At 47.5% G+C, this 10,587-nt stretch overlaps 1 protein-coding gene across 50 annotated transcripts in view; it reads left to right on the top strand.

Annotated features, from left to right (window-relative positions):
• The first annotated feature begins 1,924 nt into the window (after positions 1-1,924).
• SORBS1 (sorbin and SH3 domain containing 1) overlaps positions 1,925-10,587 on the top strand; it is a 225,338-nt gene continuing 216,675 nt past the window's right edge. For all 50 annotated transcript variants that reach the window (XM_046026710.1, XM_046026709.1, XM_046026682.1 and 47 more), the window contains exon 1: positions 1,925-2,015. The gene's annotated coding sequence lies outside the window, so the exon portion shown is untranslated. The remainder of the gene's footprint in view (positions 2,016-10,587) is intronic.

Genomic DNA, 10,587 nt, shown 5'->3' with positions numbered 1-10,587 from the left:
GTGAGGTATGCAACTTCTCTGGTTTCTCTCCCTGTTATTTTCCTCCTCTATGGACAACGTCAGGATAAGTATAGGACTCCCTCCTGGGGTGGTTGTGTGGTGTGAGTTAACACTTGTTAAGCCCTCAGCGCAGGTACAGAACAGTGCCTAGCAGACTAGCTGTGCTTGAGTGAAAGTCATTTTATAACTTTCCAGGCCCAGAAGGAACTGTCTTGCCTAGATCAGGGAGTAAGCTAATAGCAGAGCCTGGAGAGCCTGACTCCTAATCTAGTCTTTTTTGCAAAGCTGAAGGATAAGGTGAAAGTGGAAGGAGACATGGGCTGGGAGCTCCCTAGGGTGAGTGGTTTCCTGGTGGCATCTTGTCTCCTCAGTTGTGCAATGAGCTCCCAGGCGGCTATGAGTTTTCTAAATTTCTTTTTTCTTTACACAGAAGGGGACAGCCGATGCTCAGCAAAAACTCGTCACTGTTCCTTGACATCTAAGAACCTTAGCAGATGTGTTTCCCATCAGCCTGTGCAGTCATTAAGGCCTGTCTTTACCTCACCACACATAGCTTGTTAACTGGGAACGTGCTCTGGCTGAAGATTCTTGTCAATGGCAGCTTACAAAAGTCAGTTTTGTTCAGCCCCGGGGATGACTGCTCTACCTTCAGGGATGTCCCGGGGATGTTGGGAGCTAGGTGTGCCTGCTTACTGGCCCTGAGACCTTGGGTAAGCAGCTTCCCCTCTCTGATTCCTCTCCTGTAACACCAAGGGGGTACTGGAGGAGGTCAGGATGGTATGCCCAGTGGCAGTTAGCTCTGAACTCAAAAAGTACCCTTCTCTTCACTTGTATATTGCTCTGTTTTATTCTCTTCACTCTGTTTCACTTTGCAGATGATTTTTTTCACTTGCCTGTCTCCCTCACTAAAATGGAAGCCTAATGAAGGGAAGCGTTCCTGTTTTTGCTGTAACCCCAGGGACCAGCATTTGCCTCCCTGAATGTGTGTCGCATGCATGAATGAAATCTCAGAGCCCGAGTTCAGATTCTGGTTGCATTGTTTTCTGTGTGACCTTGAGCAAGCCACTTAAACCTCAACAGTTTTCCCACTTGAAAAATAGGGATTAGTGACAGTGCCTTCTTTATAAGGCTCTGAGGATAAAATGAGAAAATACCCAGGAAGCATTAAGCACATTGGTTGGTACAGAGTATAATTATGATAGTAGCAAACATTTATGTAGCAAAAAGGCCAGGCACTGATCTAAATGCTTTACATAGCTTAACTATGTTAATCTTCACTACATCCTACTATTCTTTTTTTAAAGATTTTATTTATTTATTTGAGAGAGAGAGAGTGAGAAAGCACAAGCAGAGGGAGAGGGAGAGAGAGAAGCAGACTCCCCGTGGAACAGGAGGTGGAGCGGGACTGGATCGTAGAACTCTGGGATCATGACCTGAGCCAAAGGCAGCCACTTAACCGCCCACTGCAACCTACAATTATACCATTTTACAGATGAGTAAACTGGGCACAGGGGTGTTAATATATGCACTCCAGACACGTTAGCTGTTATTTTTATGCCCTAGGTTCCTTCCCAGCTCTCCACGGGGGAGCCTTCTCAAGGACCAGAGGGCGCGCGGGGCCAGCCTAGGGCCCAGCCAGTGGCCTGCCAGGACAGAAAGGGTTACTGAGACCGCGCGCGACTCGTCGCGGAGGACCCGCGGGCCCGCGCTCTCCGCTCACAATGCCGCGGGGCGGGGCGGCAGGGCGGTTTTTCACCTCCCATTGGCGCACACGCCCCTTCCTGTCACGGCCGGACCGAGCACCGCCCCCTGGCACCGCCCACCGCCCGGGCGCTGCCGGAGTGGACGGTTCCAGACGCATGCTAATGAGGGGGCGGCCACCGCAGCCCATTGGCCGGCCGCGGAGTGTCGGTGAAGTCAGCGCCGAGTCCCAGAAAAACAGAGCGGGGCCAACTGCAGCGTGTAGTGCGAGTGGGGCAGGACGCGCGTCGCCCGCCCGCCCGGAGACCCGCAAGGTAAGCCCGCGCCAGCCTCCCGCTCGCCCGCCCGCGCTCTCCGGACCGGTGGCCGCGGCGCCGGGGGCGTGTGGCGGCCCGGCCCCCGCGGGCGGCGCCTTTGTTCCGCGCTCGGAGGAGGCGCGTTTAAAGGGCCAGCTGTTGGAGGGACTTGGGGGACGCCCTCCCCCTGAGCATCCCCGTGGTCACGGGGAAAGCCGTGGTCCCCCTCGGCCGAACCTTCCTTCCTGCTGGGTGGATCCCCGGTCTCTCCAGGAAAGTTCCCCAGGGTGCAGGGGTCCCCGGGATTCAGGTTTTATTTTATTTTTTTGTGGGTGGGGGTACGTGCGATCATGGCCACTGCTAGGAGAGAATGTCCGCCTGCTTCAGGCTGGCTGCAATATGGGTGGGTGGAGGAGACATCAAAGCCCGGGTGGGTTTGTGCTGTAAAGTGAAACTACCGCGGAAGGGCTCCTCTGCAGCAGCCAGAGGAAGAAGGAGGGAGCGAGCGGCAGGATGGAGGCATCGCAGGTGTGTTCATTCATCAGCATCCCCCGGGAGGAGAGAGCGGCGGGAGAGGCCCTAGGACGATCGGTCTGGCCTAGGACCCGCCTGAATGAGCGGGTACGTGTGTGGGTGCGGAACACCGTGCGTGCCCATCCGCCCATGCTGCTTCATCCCCCCGGAGTGACTGGCAGCATCTTGCTAGGCAGCTCATCACCGACATGGACGGAAAGCAACTCCTTTCTCCGAATTCCCCCGGCATCCCTAGCTCCCACCTGACTGCTTTCCGATGTGGCTTCCCTAATAAGCGATAGCGCCGTTCAAGGTAGAGGGGGAGAGAGGCCTGAAGTCATTATGTACCTTTCATGGGGGGATGTGCTGTCGAATTCTGCATCCCCCCTGCATCCGCTGTCGTAAGATGGCTTTGAAATTCACCAGTGCATGCTTTCTTCGGGCAGGCAGAATTTATTACGCTGTTACACTGCTACATAAAAGCACAAGAGATCCCACTGAGCGTGGCTCCTTTTATCCAGACCCTGTGTTTTCCCAGCATGTTCTGGCTGAACCTTTGGATTTTTGTTTTAAACTGAGCGCTGGGATGCTCCTGTTGTCACAGGGCCGACCTGCTGAAATTGCCAGAATTGATTTCACTGTCAATAGGAGGGAGGTTCATTTAGAGACATCATGGAAGCTTTCTGGCAGTCAGGCCTCTGACATCCCCCCCCCACGCCCCTTTTCCTTTTATAAGTGAAGGCCAGGGATGACTTGTCTGTCTCCACTCTCCTTGGTTTTTGAGCTCCTCTATTTAGATTTAGTTTTATGTTTTTGATGGAAAGGAAGCTTGGTGGTGGTTGAAGAGAAGGGGGTGGATTGAAGGTGGGGTGGGGAGCAGATGGGGACAGCACCCTCAATGACAGAAAGCACATGCTGGACATTTGGAGACTCCAGATCTACAGCCGTTAGAGACGCAGGTGAGATAGATGGCTGTCTACCCACTGGGAGGGTGTGTGTGTGTGTGTGTGTGTGTGTGTGTGTGTGTGTGTTGGCTTGAGGGAGGGGTGGAGGAAGAGGATGCTGCCAGCAATTTTTCTGCCCCACCCTCTTGATGCTGCCTTAAATAGCTCCTTGCCAGCCAAGCTCTGCTGTCTCAGGCTCTTGGCCTGAGGGGATAGCAGAAAAGGGTGGGTCTTTTGGCACCTTTGCCCTGTGCACTTTAGAATGGACGGTTAGCAAAGGGGTAGCTCTCCTGGGGTTGCGGAGAGATCATTTCTCAGCTGGAGGGCCCTGAGTTGAGCTGTTTTTGGTGACTTCCCTGCAGGGAATTAGCAACTGAAAAGAAATGCTTTCTATCCTGCAGGGCCAAGAGGTGGGAAGGGTATTGTCATCTTCCCTTCAAGCCCACCCCCTGTGGGCCCGATCCTCCTCTTACCTGCTCTCTTTCCTGTTAGTTGGACAATTTTTGTGAACTTTTCTGAAGGGATTGGGAATACTGGGGGCTGAGGTTGGAGTCCTGGGAGGGGACGAACAGATGCTTCTTACTCGCAGAACAAAGAACTGTTCAGTGTTCCCCTATTTTCCCTTCCCTAAAATAGAGTTCCGTATAGATAGCAGACTCTGGGGTTTTCTTCACCGAGTATGAATGGGCAGGGTTCAGGAAAGAAGGCTTTTTAATCAGGCAGCATTGGTAATCATCTGGTCATTCAAACTTAGGTCTGAACCCTTCCATGGACGTGGAAATAGATTTGCTATAGAGGGCACTCAGTGGTCATTTAGGATTTAATCCATCTCTGTAAAAGGAGATGGATGGTCCCAAAAAACTTTGGTGAAGGAGCTTGGGACCAGAGGCGGGACAGCTGGCTTTGATCCTGGCCACCAACCTGCTTTGGGCTTTGGGCTTGTGGCTTCCACGCTCTGGGCCTGTGTCTTTGTTGGAATAAAAAGTGGAAGGCTTTGGAGCAGATTATTTTCCCGGGTTCCTGACAGCATCACCATTCTTAGATTCACAAGTCCAGTTTGTGAGGGCATTTTAACATTCCTTTTTGTTTGCTAAACGATGTTAAAGTCATAGTATTGCTCAATGGCATGAAAGAAGTATTCCAGGACTCAGGCCTCTGATGGCTTCAGATTCAACTTTTCCTTGATTAGTGTGATTGATGAGGATTTACTGCATGTAAATAGTTCAGAGCTAGAATGGCCTGGAATGAGGCGCACAGACTCTCTGGAGGTTGACTGGGGTGACTTGAATTGGCAGAATGCTCAGGAAAAGGAGTTTCTAGAATTCATTCCTCCTTCCTGTGTATGTTTAACTCGCTGCTTTATTTACGGTTATACAGGTGAATATTCAGGTGTTTAGAGCATGAGCGTTGGAAGAAAACTGTGACTGCCAGGTTTCGCCCCCCTCACGGAGGAATTTGAGGGATTGGGAAGGTTTGGTGATTTGTCCAAAGTCACACAGGTAGCAAGATGCAAAGCTGGGACAGGAACCCAGGTGTGGTGATTCCAGGTCCTGTGTTCTTTATGTAGCTCTTACTCCCTCCTTCTCTGAGATTCTAAAATGGGATAGAGAAAGTGAGGAGGAAACACAGTTGAAGAAGAGAGAGGTTGGAGGCAGGTCAGGTGGGGAAGAGGAAAACACAGCCTCCAAGCTTGGAGGAGGGAGGGAAAGGGGGCCTTTGCCAGCTGGGAGAGAGCGGATTTCTGCAGCCCTGGAGTGAAGGAAGCAAGAACAGGCTTGGTTTAGACAGGGGGTGGGAGTGGGTGGACCTGCCTGGGCTTGAGGTGGCCGTGGAGTGTCCTTGGGATCTCTCCTGTTGACCCTCAGACTGCAGAGTGTGATAGAGGCTGCTTTGCCGTAGGGTCAGCTGAGGCCTTTGGAGCCACTGGGCCACATGGAACCTGAACATGTGGGAAGTCAGGTGTGCTGGCGGTGAGGCCAGAGAATGCTGAGGTGGGACCCAGTTCTGCTGAAGTCCCAGGTTTTTTTTACAATGCAAAATGAAAGAAAGTTCTCCAAAGAATCTCTTTTCAACTCAAGCAGAGTTTTCTCCTCAAACTTTCACCAGAGTTTTGTATGTTTTATGAGATAGTGTTTCACCTACTCCCTTTTCAGAGGGCACGCCTGGAGCTGGCTGATTCACTGAACTGTAGCCCATGTGTAGGGAGCTTCTGGCCTGGGACCTGAGCTAAGCCTCAGAATGTTTCAATGAGCAATTAAAGAGCTGTGAATAGTGGTTAACCGGATCAGTAGCCGTTCAAAGGCAAGGATGAAAGGTGATAATACTTTGAAGTCTATAGCCCAAGCCAACAGCTGGCCTGTGTGGTGTAGTTTACTTTGGCTTCTTGGTCAGGCCTCGGAAGTGTCTCTAGATTCCTTGAGTTGTTCTCTCTTTTTGTGCAGGGATAGGCCTGTGTGGTGTGATGGTTTTTCTTTGTTTCCCTAAGCTGGAAACAGGTCTGTGTGTCTCACTGTCCTCTCTTTCTTGCTTTCCCACGTTTCCCTCCTCTATACATTTCTTTCTCTCTCCTCCTGCTGAATCTTTCTCTTTCTTCTTACCCTCCTCCCCATTCTTTCTTGACTGTCAATAATACAGCTTTGTAGTATATTTTAATACATTTACTGCTATTAAAATTTAATCTTCTCTGCTCTTAATTTACAGTCAGTTGAGTTCACTCTCTTTCCATGTGTGGGTATGTGTTTTATACACAAAACAAACAAACAAACCAAACCCAATTAAATTGCTTTTTACTTCTTTCTGTGTGGCCTTCCATTGATTTCCACCTCCCCTCCCCTCCCCCCTTTTCTTCTGTGGTCAGTAGTGGCTCTTTATAGAAAAAAAATTTCCCGGCTCACTGTCATGTGGATATTATTGTTTTTATAACAAAAACAGTTACAACAATAGAAAAAGTTTCCACCCCTGTATTGTGGACACAAGGGACACCCTCTCCCAAGAGATGTGCCCTATTTCTTGACTTCCTTCCATGGAAAGAGTGCAGTGTGTTCTCTGACAGAGACCTATACTGTAAAGGCTGTGGACTTGAAGCTGGGACTCTTGTCTGTGATTCTCTTAATGCTTAGAGTCGGGGATGTGGGGGGACTTATGGCCAAGAGAATACATGTAAGAATTCAGTGTGATGGTTTTTCTTTGTTTCCCTAAGCTGGGCTAACCCAACAGTCAGTGGCAAGACCCAGGCCCTTTTGGAAAAGAATGAGATGTTGCTCAGCTTTCTGATTCATGTCAATTAGGACCCCAGGGAAGCTAGGCACAAGGAGGGTAGGCACCCACTGACAGGTTGCAGGTATGAAGTTGCTGGTGCTTTGATGGATGCTTGGTGTAGTGCTTTAAAATTTTCTTCTGATTCAGACTAATTACAAAGAAGATTGAGTCTTGGTTCTCAGTGGTCAGCAGATAGTTTAGTGTCTAAAGCTGGCCTTGCAAGCAAGCAGTTGCCTTGAAATCTCTAGTTAATATGTTAAAAATTCACATGACTTTTGTACTCTATAATATGTCTGTGCTGGTTTTAGTATAAAGGTATTTAAAATGCTTTACTGTTGGGGTGCCTGGGTGGCTCAGTCGGTTAGGCATCCAACTTCAGTTCAGGTTGTGATCTTGGGGTTCTGGGACCGAGCCCCACATCCAGCCACCCCCTTAGTGGGGAGACCGCTTCTCCTCTCCCTCTCCCCCTTCCCCTGCTTCTGCTCTCTCTCTCTTTCTCTCTCTCTTAAATGATTAAATCAAATCTTTAAAAAAATATATGCTCTGCTATTGAGTACAACTGATGGTCCAGGAAAGTACTGTGTGTATATGGGCCTTCACTTACCCATGTCCACTTGAATCATGCACAGCAGGTCCCCTGCCCAGCTGGAGAAGCTAGCAGTGCCGCAGCACCAAGCCTGGTTGTGTGGAGAGTTGCCCCCCGCCCCCGGCCCTTCCCGCTGGCTCTGCCAGACCCACTGGATGTCCCAGTCACGAACACTTATACATGTCCCTAGAAACCAGGTTCTCCCTCCCTCCAGAGCTTGTCCCTCATGGAGGGCCTTTTCTCTTTGGCCTGGCTAACTCCTCCTTCTCCTTTCAGACTCTCCTCACATCTGAAAGGTGCTTTTTTCCTGTGTTCAGCAGTAGCTGGTTCCCGTCTGTCTTTTCTACGAGATTGTGAGATCTGGCAAGACAGAATCTACGTTTCATCCCTTTTTAAATGCAATTTTAATTTACATCAAAGTCATATTTTATTTATGTATATATGTGTATATGTGTGTGTATATAATATATACACATACTTTTTAAAAAGTGTGTGTTTGTGGGTGTGTATACTTTTTCAAGTCAAGTAACACTGCAAGGGTTATAAAGAAACGATGTGTCACCCCCTTCTCATTCCAGCGATTACTCCCCGGAGTCCGTCACTGAATGTGATTTTCTATTGCTGCAGTAACAAATTACCACCAACATAGTGGCTTGAAGCAACATAAATTCATATTATGGTTATGTAGGTTAGAGGTCTGAAAAGGTTCTCACTGGGCTAAAATAAAGGTGGTAGCAGGGCTGTATTCCCTTTTGGGAAGAATCTGTGTCCTTAGTTGCAGTCTTCTGGCTTCTGGAGGCTGTCTGCCTTCCCTGGCCCCTGGCCCCCTTCCTCTGCCAAGCTGGCTGGCTGAGGCCCCTCCCACTGCATCACTCTGACTTCTCACAGAGTCCCATCTTCCTCTGACTCCCTACACTTGTGAGTACTTTGGGCTTGCCTGAGTAATCTGGCAATCTTATTTTAAGTGTCCTTGATCAGCAACCTTTATTCTGTTTGCAACTGTAATTCCCCTATGCCAGATAACATGTTTATAGACTCAGGGATTAGGATATGGACACCATCTTTGAGGGGCCATTATTCTGCCTACTACAGTCACTTCCAACTCTATTAGCTATTTTTCCTGATAGTACTATTACATTTGTGAGTTGCCTGCTAACAGTTCTGTTTCCTGATTTTTCAATTTGGATATTATTCCTTGATGTCCTACCATGGATTAGAGGAGCCCTTAGTCCCCTCTTCTCCCCACATACCTCTGTTCACACTGTCTTCCCAATATGGTTACATCACAGTTTTGGGTTATATTGATATTCGATGCTTACATTATCTTGGCTGTGTAAATAGAGTTCATGGCTGAACCATATAGTTGTGCTATATTTCCTTTCTTGTACATCTTTTTTTTTTTTAGTTGATCATTGCCTTCTTTTTTCTGTTTTGTTTCCTATGTACTTTTTACTAATTCTCAAAGTCTCTGAAAGAATTTTAAAACATCTGTGTCTTATAACACATGTTCCTCTTTATTTTATTACCATTTTCCCCTTGGAGACCTCCCTCCCAGAGGCCTCCAACTCTCTCCTCTTTTCTGGGTTGATTGACCTATAGGCCTGTGACATGACTCATCCTGGGCATTCCTTTATCTTGTCCTGGGCTGGATCCTCTGTTTCCTCTTTCTTGGTTTATTTCCCCAGGAGGTTCTGAGAGAGGATCTGTGGAAGTTCACTTCAAACTTGCACGTCTGAAATATGCTTATTCAACATTTAAACTTGATTGGTGTCTTTTTTTTTTTTCAAGATTTTATTTATTTATTTGACAGGGAGAGATAGAGAGCACAAGTAGGCAGAGCAGCAGGCAGAGGGAGAGGGAGAAGCAGGCTCTCTGCGGAGCAAGAAGCTTGATGTGGGACTCGATCCCAGGACTCTGGGATCATGACCTGAGGCGAAGGCAGCCACTTAACTGACTGAGCCACCTTGGTGCCCCTGATTGGTGGTTTAATTTGTCTAGAATTTTAGGTTGAAAGCCATGGTCCCTTGGAATTTCGAAAGCATTGCTCCACTGTCTTCTAGGTTCCAATTTTAATGGCAAAAATTCAGATGCCATTTGGATTCTTGATCACCTATGGGTAACCTGCTTTTTTCTCACTGCAAGTTTTAGGATCATCTCTCTTTCTCTGTAGTGGAAATTTTCTTGCTTTTAAAATTATTGTGCGAGGTCCTTTAGTGTACTGTTTTGATTTGAAGACTCAAGTTCTTCAGTTTTGAGAAATTTTCTTATATTTTTCCTTGGTAAGTTCCTTTTTTTCTTTTGTTTTTGGAACTCCTCTATTAGTTGGATGTTGGACTTCCTGGGTTGAGTTTATAATTTTTATTTTTATTTTGTTTTTAAACATTTTATTATTTTTTAAAAGTAATCTCTGCACCCAGTGTGGGGCTTGAGCTTACAACCCTGAGATCAAGAGTCATGTCCTGTACCAACTGAGCCAGCCAGGCGCCCCGAGTTTATAATTTTAAAATCTTTTATTTCTTGTTTTTCATTTTATTTTTGTTGTACTTTGTGAGAGACCTCTTCAGCTTAATTCTTAACCATTTTGAATTTTCAAATTTATGTTTTTATGGTTTTGCATGAAACATGCTTGTGTGCTTACTTTCTGGAATACCTCATTCTCTGATGCTCACATTTTTTTAAAATAGTATTTTGTTCTTGTTTCATGGGTGCAATAAAATCACTTAGGTTAGGTTTTTGTTTTTGTTTCTGTTTTTGGTGTTTTTCTGCTCTTTTCTGCTTTGTCTTTGTTTCCTCCAAACCCCCTTTCCTGCTTGTTTCAGTTACTGAATTTCCCATTGGAGCTGTTCCTCACTGATCCTTGACTGTCCATTTATATTTTAAGATTGCTGATTGGGCATTTATGTGACAAGGAAGGGGGCTTAATTTCATTGTGGGCTCCAGGAGAGATCCTGCTTTCAATGTCTGTGCCTATAGATCTTTTCTCCGGGGGATGTTGGGTTTTCCTGGAGAGAAATGTTGCCTGGGGTAAAATAGCCTGGATGTCTTACACTGTGGGAACCCTGATGGGAAAGGAGGCTGTATACTCTGTTTGGTGTGCAGACTTTCCCTTACTCTGTTCTTTTTCGAAGGTTGCCCCCTTCTCTCCTTTCTTCTCTCAGCTGTGTACCTCCCTCAACTGTGTCTTCATCCCGAGTCCCTGGTGTAGTTTGCCTAAACAGTCAATCTCTGCCTTCTTCTGCCTGAGGGAGGGAAGTCACCAGACTGAGTAGATGGGAGGAGAGACATCCCT

Source organism: Meles meles, chromosome 13 (assembly GCF_922984935.1).
Source record: "Meles meles chromosome 13, mMelMel3.1 paternal haplotype, whole genome shotgun sequence".
Lineage (NCBI taxonomy): Eukaryota > Metazoa > Chordata > Mammalia > Carnivora > Mustelidae > Meles > Meles meles.
The sequence above is the reverse complement of the archived record's forward strand: the minus strand, read 5'-3'. Positions and strand labels throughout refer to the sequence as shown.